The sequence below is a fragment of the Eulemur rufifrons genome, chromosome 23, assembly GCF_041146395.1.
Source record: "Eulemur rufifrons isolate Redbay chromosome 23, OSU_ERuf_1, whole genome shotgun sequence".
NCBI lineage: Eukaryota > Metazoa > Chordata > Mammalia > Primates > Lemuridae > Eulemur > Eulemur rufifrons.
In genome coordinates, this window is record NC_091005.1 from 15982330 (window position 1) to 15994552 (window position 12223).

Genomic DNA, 12223 nt, shown 5'->3' on the forward strand with positions numbered 1-12223 from the left:
AGAAAGCCCATCTGGGGGACGGTGGGGGGGGAGGGCGCTGAACCACAATGCAGATTCAAGCTAATGGCATAATAATTACCCTTAGGTTACTCTAGAGCACTTACTAAATCCTATCTTGCCTGGGCTGGGGAATTCCCAGATCGGAAGGCAGCTATGCTCACCACTGTACCGAATTTGATAAAGCATTCCTTCCTTCCCCAGCTATAGCAGTTGCTCAGGATAGGATTAAGGTTGGGGCCACACCAAAATGGAGTGCCCGCCCTTGTCCTGCTTCCCAGGTGTAGCAATTGCTCGAGACAGCACCAAAGCAGGGAACCCTTGTCCCAAGAAGAGCCAGAGATCCTCACTATCTACCTAACAAAGTATGTAAGGGAAGCCACTCATGTCAAAAATAATATGTATGGACATATAGTATGTGTTATGCACAGGAACAGAGAGGAGAGCATCCTGGGGCAAGACTGCCAAGGATGGGATGGACAAGGAGAAGTTGAGCTTAATCTGTATTGTCTGAATTTTTCTTACTAAGAATCTAGTTTCCAATTCTACTGCTGTTAATAGGGAGCCTGCGAGACCCTACCCTCCGTCTCAATGGAGATGGGGGACCCTGCTCTAACTCTGTGTAACCATCTGTAAAATGGGTTAATAATAGTATCAAATACCTGAGATTGTTGTGAGGATAAGATAAATGCTTGACCCCATAGGAAGTGCTCAAAAAATATTAACCTTTACAAACTCACTGCCAAGTGAAAAAACATTAACCATTATTATGATTATTGTTGTTGTCATTCCCATCCTGCTCCATTAAAGCAGGATGTTGTATTCTCGGGCCCTAGAACAGTGCAGAGGACATTATCAGTGGTTAAAAACAATTTGTTGAGTAAATGAATGAATGTGTGAAGAGCAGTCTCCTGCTCACCTCACATCAACGTGCCACCTACCAACAATCTCTCTCCTTCCCTCAGTCTTTTCCCAGTGGAGTCACCCCCCCTACACTTGGCCCAGGTCACATCGCCTTCCCCCACTTCAGTGCCTGCTCTTTCCCCTGTGCACCCAGGAGGCCTCCAGGGAAGTGATGAGCTGCCTCCCACTGCTGCTGTTCTCAGCAGTGCAGGTCCCAGGCTCTGCGGTGAAGTGGGTGGCAGCCATGCGTGCAACTGCAGCTTTGGCCCCGGCTCAGGAACACAGAATGTGCCCTCGAGGAGCTCAGAGGCAAAGGGCTCCACCCCACCTCCTAGGGCAGCAGGGTTTGGGGGAAGGGAAAGGGGTGGCTCTAAGGCCACCCTAATCATTCCAACTGAGAAGCAAAGAGACTCAAGGAAGGTTTTTAATAAAATGAAGCTCTCAGTGCAGTCTATCAGTAGCAGACACAAAAATGTAGCTTTCTACTCTGAACTTGGTCCGATTGCCTGGGGTGTACAAAGCCATTTAAAAAAAAAAAAAATTCTGAGGTTATAAGGTAGAGTCTAGGCATTAAATCCAGGAGTTTGAAAGCAAACAAATCCTCCCAGCTCCACTTTCTTACTGTGTGAACAAGCCACTCAACCTCTTTGAGCCTCCACTCCTTCTGTGAGATAACAATAGTATTTACCTAACAGGATGTTGGCAGGATTCGATGAGATAATGTGCATAAAAGGTTTATTGCAGAGCCTGGCACAGAGTAGGCATTCAACTTCCTTATTGTTAAACAAACATAGTGCCAGAGTGTGGGGGTCAAGGTCTGGGGGTGCTTCTTGGAAGAGGTGAGATGTGTAGCTGCTCTTGGTAGCAGGAAATCCCTCTGGGAGCCAGGACTGCCCACAGGGATATCTTAGGTTGGGTTCGCTAGATGCAGAGCCTGAGACAGGGATCCTTGTGCAAGTGATTTCCGGGGCAGTGAGGAAAGCAGGATAGGGCAGGGAAAGAAGCCGAGCAAAGATGTGAGCTCACCTAAGTCCAGCCTCAGTCTGATCCTGCAGGGAACTCTAGAGCATAAAATACATCATCGCAAAGTTTATCTCTCTCAGAAGCAAGGGAGCTGGACTTTGTACCCTGTATCAGTCATTCCTGAGCTGTGGGCTGCTAGGAGGTGGGGGAGGGAGGAACATAACTTCCAGGCACCTCTGGGCAAAAAAGCTCACAAGGGCTGAGGACAATTCTCTGGAGAAGGGTGAAGCTATGAGCCATTAGCAGCCAACACTCAAGACACTGGGAACAGGTACACCATCACTGTAAAGGGATGTCCCGGGGTGGGACATTTCCTAAAGGCGGGTAGGGGGGACTGAAGAAATGAAAACCGAGGGAAGAAAATGGAGAGAGGATATTAAACTGTCCTTCTGGGTCTTCCAAAGAGAAAATGAAACAACTGGTATGGTTTTGGGTTTGTGTGTGTGTGTGTGTGTGTGTTTTTATTATGGTAAGAACACTTAACACAGCTCTAACTTCTTAACAGATTTTTAAGTGTACAACACGGCATGGGCACACAATGTTGTACAGCCTGCTGGGGTTTCCTCGGCACTGCCTACGGAGGTGGCAGCCATCGTGGCCGCCCTCAGACCCCTCTCAAAGCCCAAGATTCTAAAAAAAGAGGACAAGAAGTTCACCTGGCATCAGTCAGACCGATATGTCAAAATGAAGGGTAACTGGCAGAAACGCAGAGGTGTTGACAACAGGGTGTGGAGAAGATTCAGGGGTCAGATCTTGATGCCCAACAACACTCGGTTATTGGAGCGGCAAGAAAACAAAGCACATACTGCTCAGTGGCTTCCAGACGTTCCTGGTCCACAGTGTCAGGGAGCTGACGTGGGACAAATCTGCCTGTGCTGAGACTACTCATCAATGTTTCCTCCAAGAACACAAAGCCATTGCAAAAAGAACAGCCCGGGTGGCCCCCAGAGCCACCAATCATGCCAGGCTGCCCAGCAAAGAAAACGAATAGACAGCTCATGTACAGATTTTACTTATGTTTAAATAAAACCAAAACTAATCAAAACACAGACTTGATAGACTGACCAAACAGCAAACGCTTTCTGGAGAGCTATTAAGTATATTTTATCATGAAGTGGCTCCTTCCCCCAAAGCCAAAGCCAAATATCTTGTGCAGCATTTTCCAAAGGGTGATTCTGTGGGATGTAAATAAGTGTGGCTGTGGAGGCAGTATAGATCCATTAAACAAAGGTAGACATGTTTATTTTCTTCTCATGGTTTTGAAAATCCAATATAATAGATAAACAAAATGTGGTATATAAATGGAAGGTTGTTCAGCCATAGAAAAGAATGAAGTGAAAGAACTCAGATGCAAATGACCACATGTGGTCTGATTCCATTTATATGAAATATCTAGAATAGTATCTAGGTAAATCCATAAAGACAGAAAGCAAATTTGTGGTTGCCCAGGGCTGGGGGTAGGGGAGAATAGGGAGTGACTGCTTAATGGGTACAAGGTTTTCTTTGGGGGTAATAAAAATGTTTTGCAACTAGATAGAGGTATTTATTGCAAAACATTGTGAATATACTAACTTCACTAAGTTGTATACTTTAAAATGGCTTGTTTTATGTTATGTGAATTTCACCTCAACCTAAGAAAGAAAAAAACAAGATCTGGGTGCTACGTGTGCTTGTTGCTAATGGGGTGTCACAGCTCTCAGGAGCTAAGGAAAAATATACCAATATGCATGCGGAACCATCAGGCTAATCTAGAAGGCATTTCATAAGCACCTGAGGTTAGGAGCCCTTTTCTAAAGGAGCAGGGCACAGGGCCCATAACGTAACACACTTTGGAGAAGGCCGATCAGCGTATGGAAGGTTGGTGGGAAGTGGGTCTCTTGAAATGAATCGCCCAGGACACTAGGATAGGGCACACATGGACGAATGACTTCTGTTTTGGTCAGCACCTTTCTTCTGCTTTTTGTATGGCCTTTAAGAAACTGGCCCAGCGTGGTGGCTCATGCCTGTAATCTTAGCACTCTGGAAGGCCAAGGCGGGAGGAACACTTGAGGTCAGGAGTTCAAGATCAGACTGAGCAAGAGTGAGACCCCCGTTTCTACTAAAAATAGAAAAAATTAGCCGGGTGCAGTGGCACGTGCCTGTAGTCCCAGCTACTCAGCAGGAGGATCGCTTGAGCCCAGGAGTTTGAGAATTTGAGGTTGCTGTGAGCTAGGCTGACGCTAAGGCCCTCGAGTCCCAGCAACAGAACAGAGATTCTGTCTCAAAAAAAAAAAGAAAGAAACTAAAAAAAAAGAAACTGCTTCTCTGATCTGTGCCTGTTTATGTACCACAACAGTCTCTATCACATAAGTAAAAGGACAATAAAAAGGCTTGATTTAAAAAAATTTCTAATTGATACAATGATTGTATATATGAATGGGGTATATAATGATGTTTCAGTACATATAGTATATAGTGATCAGATCAGAGTAATTGGTAAATCCATCATCTCAAACATTTATCATTTCTTTGTGTTGGGAACATTTAATATCCTCCTAGCTATTTGAAACTATATAATATTATAATGCTAACTATGGTTATCTTACAGTGATACGAAACACTATAACTTAGTCCTTCTAACTAGCTGTAATTTTTAATCCCTTAACAAATCTCTCCCTATCCTTCCCTTCCTCCTACCCTTCCCAGCCTCTAGTATCCTCTGTTGTACTTTTTACTTTTGGAGATCAACTATTTTTAACTTTCACATATGTTGATATTTTTAATGTCTGCCAGAGCGGTTAACTAGATCTCAAGCTCTCAGAAGGTAGGTTCCAGTTCTTCATTTTCAGCATATTTCACAGGGCCAACCACTGTGCTTTGCACATAAGGGATAGGAAGTGCACGTTCTATGTGGATGACCTTGGACGACCCACTTAACATCCCTCAGCTCCCTGTCAATTCAGTTCTGCCAGAGGCTAAGAAATAACTTCATTAATTTAACCAATATTTCTTGAAGTTCTGTTTGGACCTACAAAAGCCAGTTCCCGCCTTTCCAATAGTTTAGTATGTAGCGAAATCATGATAACAAAAGATGCCATCAAGTAAAGCTTCCTCAATTCCATCCATTTCATTTTTTTTTAAAGACTAGTCAAGTGCAGTAGTGAGAAGGGGGTATAGAGTAAAACGGTCAGTCTGTAACTGACTGTGAACACTAAATAGAGATAACTCACTGCCTTTGCACCAGCCTCATTCGTTTCATTTTAATTTGTATCAACATTTAGTTTTGGTTTTTGGGGGTTGTTTTTTAAACAGGGTCTAGCTCTGTTGCCCAGGCTGGAGTGCAGTGGCGTGATCACAGCTCACTGCAACCTTGAACTCCTGGGCTCAAATGATCCTCCCACTTCAGCCTCCCAAGTAGGTAGTACTACAGGTATTCACCACCATGCCTGGCTAATTTTTAAATTTTTCATAAAGATGGGGTCTCACTGTGTTGTCCAGACTGGTCTGGAACTCCTGGGCTCAAGTGACCCTCCAGCCTTGGCCTCCCAGAGTGCTGGGATTACAAGTGTGAGCCACTGCTTGGGCCAACATTTAGATCATTTTTAATCTTGCACTTACAGTAGTGCAACAAGTGTCAATCTGTATATGAAACTTTGAACATGTGCAAATAGGCTACTTTGTTCGAAGAAAAATTGCTGGGTCAAATGGTTTGTGCATTTGTAATTTTGAAGATATTACCAAGTTGCTCTTTGTAGAGGTTATGCAGATTTCCAGTTACACTAGCAGCCTGCCTCTTCCCCTCACTCTTGCCAAGATAGTTATCAAGCATTTTGATCTTTGCCAATCTGATAAGAGAGAAATGATATCTCAGTGTGATTTTCATTTGCATTTCTTATATTAACAGTGATGCTCTGGCCGGGCGCGGTGGCTCACGCCTGTAATCCTAGCACTCTGGGAGGCCGAGGCGGGCGGATCGCTGGAGCTGAGGAGTTCGAGACCAGCCTGAGCAAGAGCGAGACCCCGTCTCTACTAAAAATAGAAAGAAATTATCTGGCCAACTAGAAATATGTAAAGAAAAAAAAAAAAAATTAGCCGGGCATGGTGGCGCATGCCTGTAGTCCCAGCTACTCGGGAGGCTGAGGCAGAAGGATTGCTTAAGCCCAGGAGTTTGAGGTTGCTGTGAGCTAAGCTGATGCCACGGCACTCACTCTAGCCCGGGCAACAGAGCGAGACTCTGACTCAATAAAAAAAAAAAAAAAAAAAACAGTGATGCTCTGCTGGGCACAGTGGCTCATGCCTGTAATCCTAGAACTCTGGGAGGCTGAGGTAGGAGAATCGCTTGAGCTCAGGCGTTCGAGATCAGCCTCAACAAGAGCAAGAGCAAGACCTCGTCTCTACTAAAAAATAGAAAAAAAATTAGCTGGGCAACTAAAAAAAAATAGAAAAAATTAGCCGGGCATGGTGGCATGCCCCTGTAGTCCCAGCTACTTGGAAGCTGAAGCAGGAGGATCGCTTGAGCCCAGGAGTTTGAGGTTGCTGGGAGCCAGGCTGATGCCATGGCACTCTAGCCCAGGCGACACAGCAAGACTGTCTCAAAAAAAAAAAAAAATTGGTGCTCTGAGAAAATAACAAGCATTAGTGAAGATGTAGAGAAACTGAAACCCTTGTGCACTGTTGGTAGGATTGGAAAATGGTGCAGCAGCTATGGAAAACAGTACGGCGGTTCCTGAAAAAATTAAAAATAGAATTACCAGGTCTGGTGCTTGTTTCAGCAGCAATGTAATTAAACTGGAATGATACAGAGAAGATTAGCATGGCCCCTGCGCAAGGAAGACACAAAAATTTGTGAACCATTTCGTACTTTTAAAAATCCTAGCACTTTGGGAGGCCGATGCAGGAGGATAGCTTGAGGCCAGGAGTTAGAGGCTGCGGTGAGCTATGATCACACCACTGCACTCCAGCCTGGGAGACAGAGCAAGACCCTGTTTCCAAAAAAAAGCATTACCAGGTCTGGACAGGCAGGCCTTGTGAAAGGATCAACATGCCTTTGACTAGAGATTTACTACATTCATCCTTGGAAGAGGAAAAGAAAAAACATAAATAGAAATGGCTAGGTCAAAGTCCAAAGTCTTGTTTTATGGGTGTAAAATGTCCAGGCTGCCACAAGATTACCATAGTTTTCAGCATTGCTCAGTGGTTCGTTGTGTAGGTTGTTCAGTCTTGTTGTACCAACCTGTGGGAGGAAAGGCCAGACTCACAGAGGGTGTACATTTAGAAGAAAACAACACAAATGTTACGACTCTTAGCACTGAATCACTTTAAAAAATAAATAAAATAATAAAATAAAATAAAAAATTTTAAAAAAAGCAACACAAATCCATACAACTTCCTAAATTTGTGTCCTCTCACAGAATGTCTTATCATAAATGCAATAATTCTAGTTAATCTACCAAGATAATGTAATTATGTTTGATTTTATAATGTATACAACAATTATCTCTTTGTTATTGTTTGTTTCTTTTTCTGTCCTTTTTTTTTTTTTTTTTTTTTGAGATAGAGTCTTTCTCTGTTGCCCATGCTAGAGTGCAGTGGCGTCATCATAGCTCACTGCAACCTCAAACTCCTGGCCTCCAGTGATCCTCCTCCCTCAGCCTCCTAAAGTGCTAGGATTACAGGCATGAGACACCACACCCAGCCTGTTTGTTTTTTGTCTTTGACAACTTTGGTACCCAGGGTTCAATGGTGTCCATTTTTTGATAAAGTTTTGATTATGGGTCAAGAAAAAAAAAAAGAATTACCATATGATCGAGCAATTCCACTATTACACTTCTAGGTGTACACCCAAAAGAATTGAAAGCGGGAACTCTAAGAGATATTTGAATGGCCACATTCATAGCAGTATTATTCGAAATAGCCAAGAGGTAGAAGAAACTCATAACTGACTTGACAGATGAATGGATAAAGAAAATGTGGAATGTACATATAATAGAATATTATTCACCCTTAAAGAAAGGAAATTCTGGGTTGGGTGTCTGCAATCCCAGGATTTGGGCAGGCTGAGGCAGGAGGATTGCTTGAGCCCAGAAGTTTGAGAATAGCCTGGGCAACATAGTGAGATCCCTATTCTACAAAAAAAAAAAAAAAAAAAAAGGAAAGAAAGAAATTCTTTTTTTTTTTTTTTTTTTTGAGACAGAGTCTCACTCTGTTGCCCAGGCTAGAGTGCTGTGGCGTCAGCCTAGCTCACAGCAACCTCAAACGGCTGGGCTCAAGCGATCCTTCTGCCTCAGCCTCCCGAGTAGCTGGGACTACAGGCATGCGCCACCATGCCCAGCTAATTTTTTCTATATATTTTAGTTGTCCAGCTAATTTCTTTCTATTTTTAGTAGAGATGGGGTCTGGCTCTTGCTCAGGCTGGTCTCGAACTCCTGAGCTCAAACGATCTGCCCGCCTCGGCCTCCCAGAGTGCTAGGATTACAGGCATGAGCCACCACACCTGGTCAAGAAATTCTTTTTTTAATTATGTATTTATTTTTAGAGATGGGGGGTCTCACTATGTTGCCTAGGCTGGTCTCAAACTCCTGGCCTCCAGTGATCCTCCCACCTCAACTTCCCAAGTAGCTGGGAGTACAGGCATGTACCACCCCACAGCTGGGTAAGAAAGGAAATGCTGACATATGCTGCAATATAGATGGACCTTGAAAACATTATGCTAAGTCAAATAAGCCAGTCACAAGAGGACGAATACTTTATGACTGTATATTTCCTGTTGGTTTCTTGGTCATTTCCTTGCAGATTTGCTGAAGCATTTTGTATTAGCCCTTTGCCTCTGATAAAAATTGCAAAAATTTCTTCCATTTTCCTAATGAGTTGGTTTTTGTTATCGTTTTTGCTTTTCAGCTAGGTATGAAGTAGAGACCTTACTGAAACTTTTCAAAGAAAAAAAATCTTTTTATTACGGAAAACTTCAAACACATCCAAACGTGGAAAAACATGTTATAATGAACGCTGGGTAACTATCATCTTCCTGCTTCTACAATTATCAATTTAACCAACCTTGTATCTATACTGATACCTGAACCCTGGATTATTTTGAAGTAAACCCCAGACATTTTATCATTCCATAAATATTATTTCAGTATATATCACTAAATGAGGACTCTTTATATTTAAAGAGAAACTAACCATAACACCATTAGTACACCTAAATTAATAATTGCTTAATAGCCAAGAGTCAGTGTTCAATTTCCCCTATTCTCGTATACTTTCACAGTTTTTCAAAGTTCATATATTGCGATTAGCTGATATGTCTTTTTTAGTTTACAGATTCCTCTCCATGTCTTTTTTTAAAAATTGCAATGTATTCATTAAAGAAACTGGGTCATTTGTCCTGGATAGTTTCTCACTGAATTTTGACGACTGCATCCCCATGGTTTCACTTAACATGTTCTTCTGATATCTGCATTCTCTGCACCTAGGTAGTTGTCAGATTTAGGGTGGTTTTTTTTTAACACTATCAGAGTATCATGTATTATACCTTCATCAGGAGTCAGTTATCTGTATCTCTTCAAGCGAAGGCAGTGTCTTCATTTTTCATGATGTTGGTAGCCATTGGTGATTTTTGCCTAGATCCATTAATTTATTCAGGGTAAACTTAATTTTTTTTAGCAGATGGTTCCTTACACCATTTATAGCATAATCTCCCCCCACCACACACACGCTTATTTGAAATGCATCTTTGCCATATGCCAAATTTCCATTAGTATTTGAGTTTATTTCTGGACTTTCTGGTCTAGTCCATTAATCTATCACATTCTTTTAACTATAGTTTTATAATGTGCGTAGTATCTGAGAAGGCTAACAACCTTCACTAATCTTAGTTTAACAAAAGTTTCCTGGCTACCCTTGCTTATTTATTTTTCCAAATGAATTTTTAAATCAATTTATCTAGCCCTCCTTCCTCACACAAAGAAACCTGCTGGTGTTTGTGTTGGGATCATATTACATTGATAGATTAACCTGATTTCTTTTTGATAGTCTTCCTATCCTAGATCATGGTATTTCTTTCATTTAATCTTTATAACTCTAAAGTGCAAGGTGTATTATTCTTCTTCTTCCCATGTTACAGATGAAATAACTGTGTAACTTGCTCTGGATCACACAAACCATCTGCTTGTAGGACCTGCCAGTTTGGTCTGATTTTGAGCTTCTGTCCCCTAAACAGAAGCCCAGGCAGGGAGGGAGCCAGGCTTTGCTGCTTAGTAGCTCTCTGCCTCCAAAGCCATGTTCCTATCAGCCACGTGCTTCTTTTGCACGGGACAGTTCACCAGCAAAGCTAGGCTTTTAAATGAATGACACAAATATGAGTGCTATACAAGGTTCACACGGGGCTGAGGCATCTGGGGAGAACTTTCTGGAAGAAAGAAAACTCAAAATGGACTGTGGACAGTAAGGCAGAATTTAGATGGCTGGAGAGGACCGGAAAGCACAACTGGCAGGGGGAAATGGGTGAACCCGACTGGACATCTAATTTGGAGGTAGTGAGGGTGTTGGGGGGCAGGGGACTCTTGCTGGAGCTCAGGGATAGAAAGGGTCTCTCTGTCCCGCCCAGGAAAGAGCATTTTAATTCTTCCTGAATAATCTAAAAAGAGATTTGGGAGATGGACGTAAATTCAGAAAGGCTCATTAATTAACTTCTACCTGGCAGGGAATGTTGCCATTGCATGTGACTTAGGTGCAGAGACAAAGTCCTTGCAAGAAGGGCCTGGAAGCTGATTTAAGGGCAGAGCATGGGACTGCATGCAGATTACTGAGTCCCCCATGGCCCGTGACGAGACACAACTCTAAAGCAAACAGAAAAGCATTCCTGAGTCAACCTCAGCCAAGGTCCCGTGCCTCTGGTAGTTGTAAATACTTGGCTACTTGCCCAAGGACCTAGAGTTAATTCAGCCTTCTTACCCTTGATGAGGAGGAGCTAGAGTCTGGGCCCCTATGACTCAGAGTAGATACCCACTTTGTCAAAGATAAACAAAGCCACATGCTAGTTAAAGCTGGTAAGAACAAATTTTAATCAGCAATATACTACAATAGGGAAGAGGGTCCTGCGTGAACTGAACCCAACTTCGATTTGTACAGAGGTGACTGGGTGTTTTAAAGGGAGACTGAAGGAGTAGGGCAGATGGCAAGCAGGGACAGGGACATGAAAAATTGCAACGGGGCTGTGTACTCTATCCTCCCACCGAGACTGGGAGACAGAGGCCTTATCCTTCAGGGCGATGACATTTGCAAGGAATGGTTTTCAGGTCCTTGAAAAAGACACTTGTGAAGTTGTAGGAGATATACACACATCTCAAAGGATCAGAGGAAAGATTCGCAATTGTCAGCCCTTTTTAGTAAATGCTGTAAGAAAGGGTAGTCTAGCCTGTGAGATCCCCGTCTCTAAAAACTTTTTAAAAATTAGCCTGGCATGGTGGTGCACACCTGTAGTCCCAGCTACTCCTGGAGCCCAGGAGTTTGAGGCTACAGTGAGCTATGATTGTGCCACTGCACTCCTGCCTCGATGATAGAAGGAGACCCTGTCTCTTAAGAAAGAAAGAAAGAAAGAAAGAGAGAGAGGGAAAAAGATGAGACAGTCAGGGGCCTATGGTCAGGTATTAGCTAAAACAAACAACAAATTATTTTGGCAGCCTTGAGTTTTCTCAGTCAGGCACTTTAAGGGGACCTAGGGTCATTCTAGGGACGTGGCCTTGAGCTGTTAGAAGCTATGTTTGTATGTACTAATAAGTCTTTTAATGTGGAGGGAGGAGGGTGGATGAAATAATTTGTGTTGAGACTCTGCAGTTTTTATAGGCCAAGGTTGAGGCTTTGTTGAGAAGAGGGCTCAGCGGAGCCTGGCTAGAGTTTGGTTAAGGAGACAGTCTTTGTCGCCTTACAGCTGGGAGTTTGGGTTCCTGCCTGAGGGTGGTGCTCACCAAGCTTCCTCTTCAACAGTTTGTAGCTTCAAGAACAGCAGCATAATAGGTAGTAAGAAGGGTCAACCTGGGTAGGAATGAGAGCCACTCTCATCTGAGAGTGACAAACCAGGAATCTCCATCTCCATCTGTCACTCCCCCAGCCTGTCTTAGGTCACAGCCCACCCAGAGGTAGCAGATTGTACTGAGCTGACCTCGTCCTAGGGGTTTGATATCACAAGTAGCACCAGTAACACCTCTGCTGCCTCCTTCACGATAGAAAAACCTTCCCTGTTTTAGGGGGAATTTCAAGCGCTAAGGTCTGGAACACCTTCCAGTCAGATGGCCCCATGTATTATATAGTATCTTCCTTT

At 43.2% G+C, this 12223-nt stretch overlaps 1 non-coding gene and 1 pseudogene across 1 annotated transcript; both read left to right on the forward strand.

The window, feature by feature from the left end:
* The first annotated feature begins 6662 nt into the window (after positions 1–6662).
* On the forward strand, positions 6663–6767 carry LOC138374093 (U6 spliceosomal RNA). The gene has a single exon (XR_011231363.1). It is a non-coding gene; the product is annotated as a U6 spliceosomal RNA (small nuclear RNA).
* A 176-nt stretch (positions 6768–6943) lies between these two features.
* Positions 6944–7208, forward strand: LOC138373812 (small ribosomal subunit protein eS27-like pseudogene; annotated as a pseudogene).
* Positions 7209–12223: the final 5015 nt, after the last annotated feature.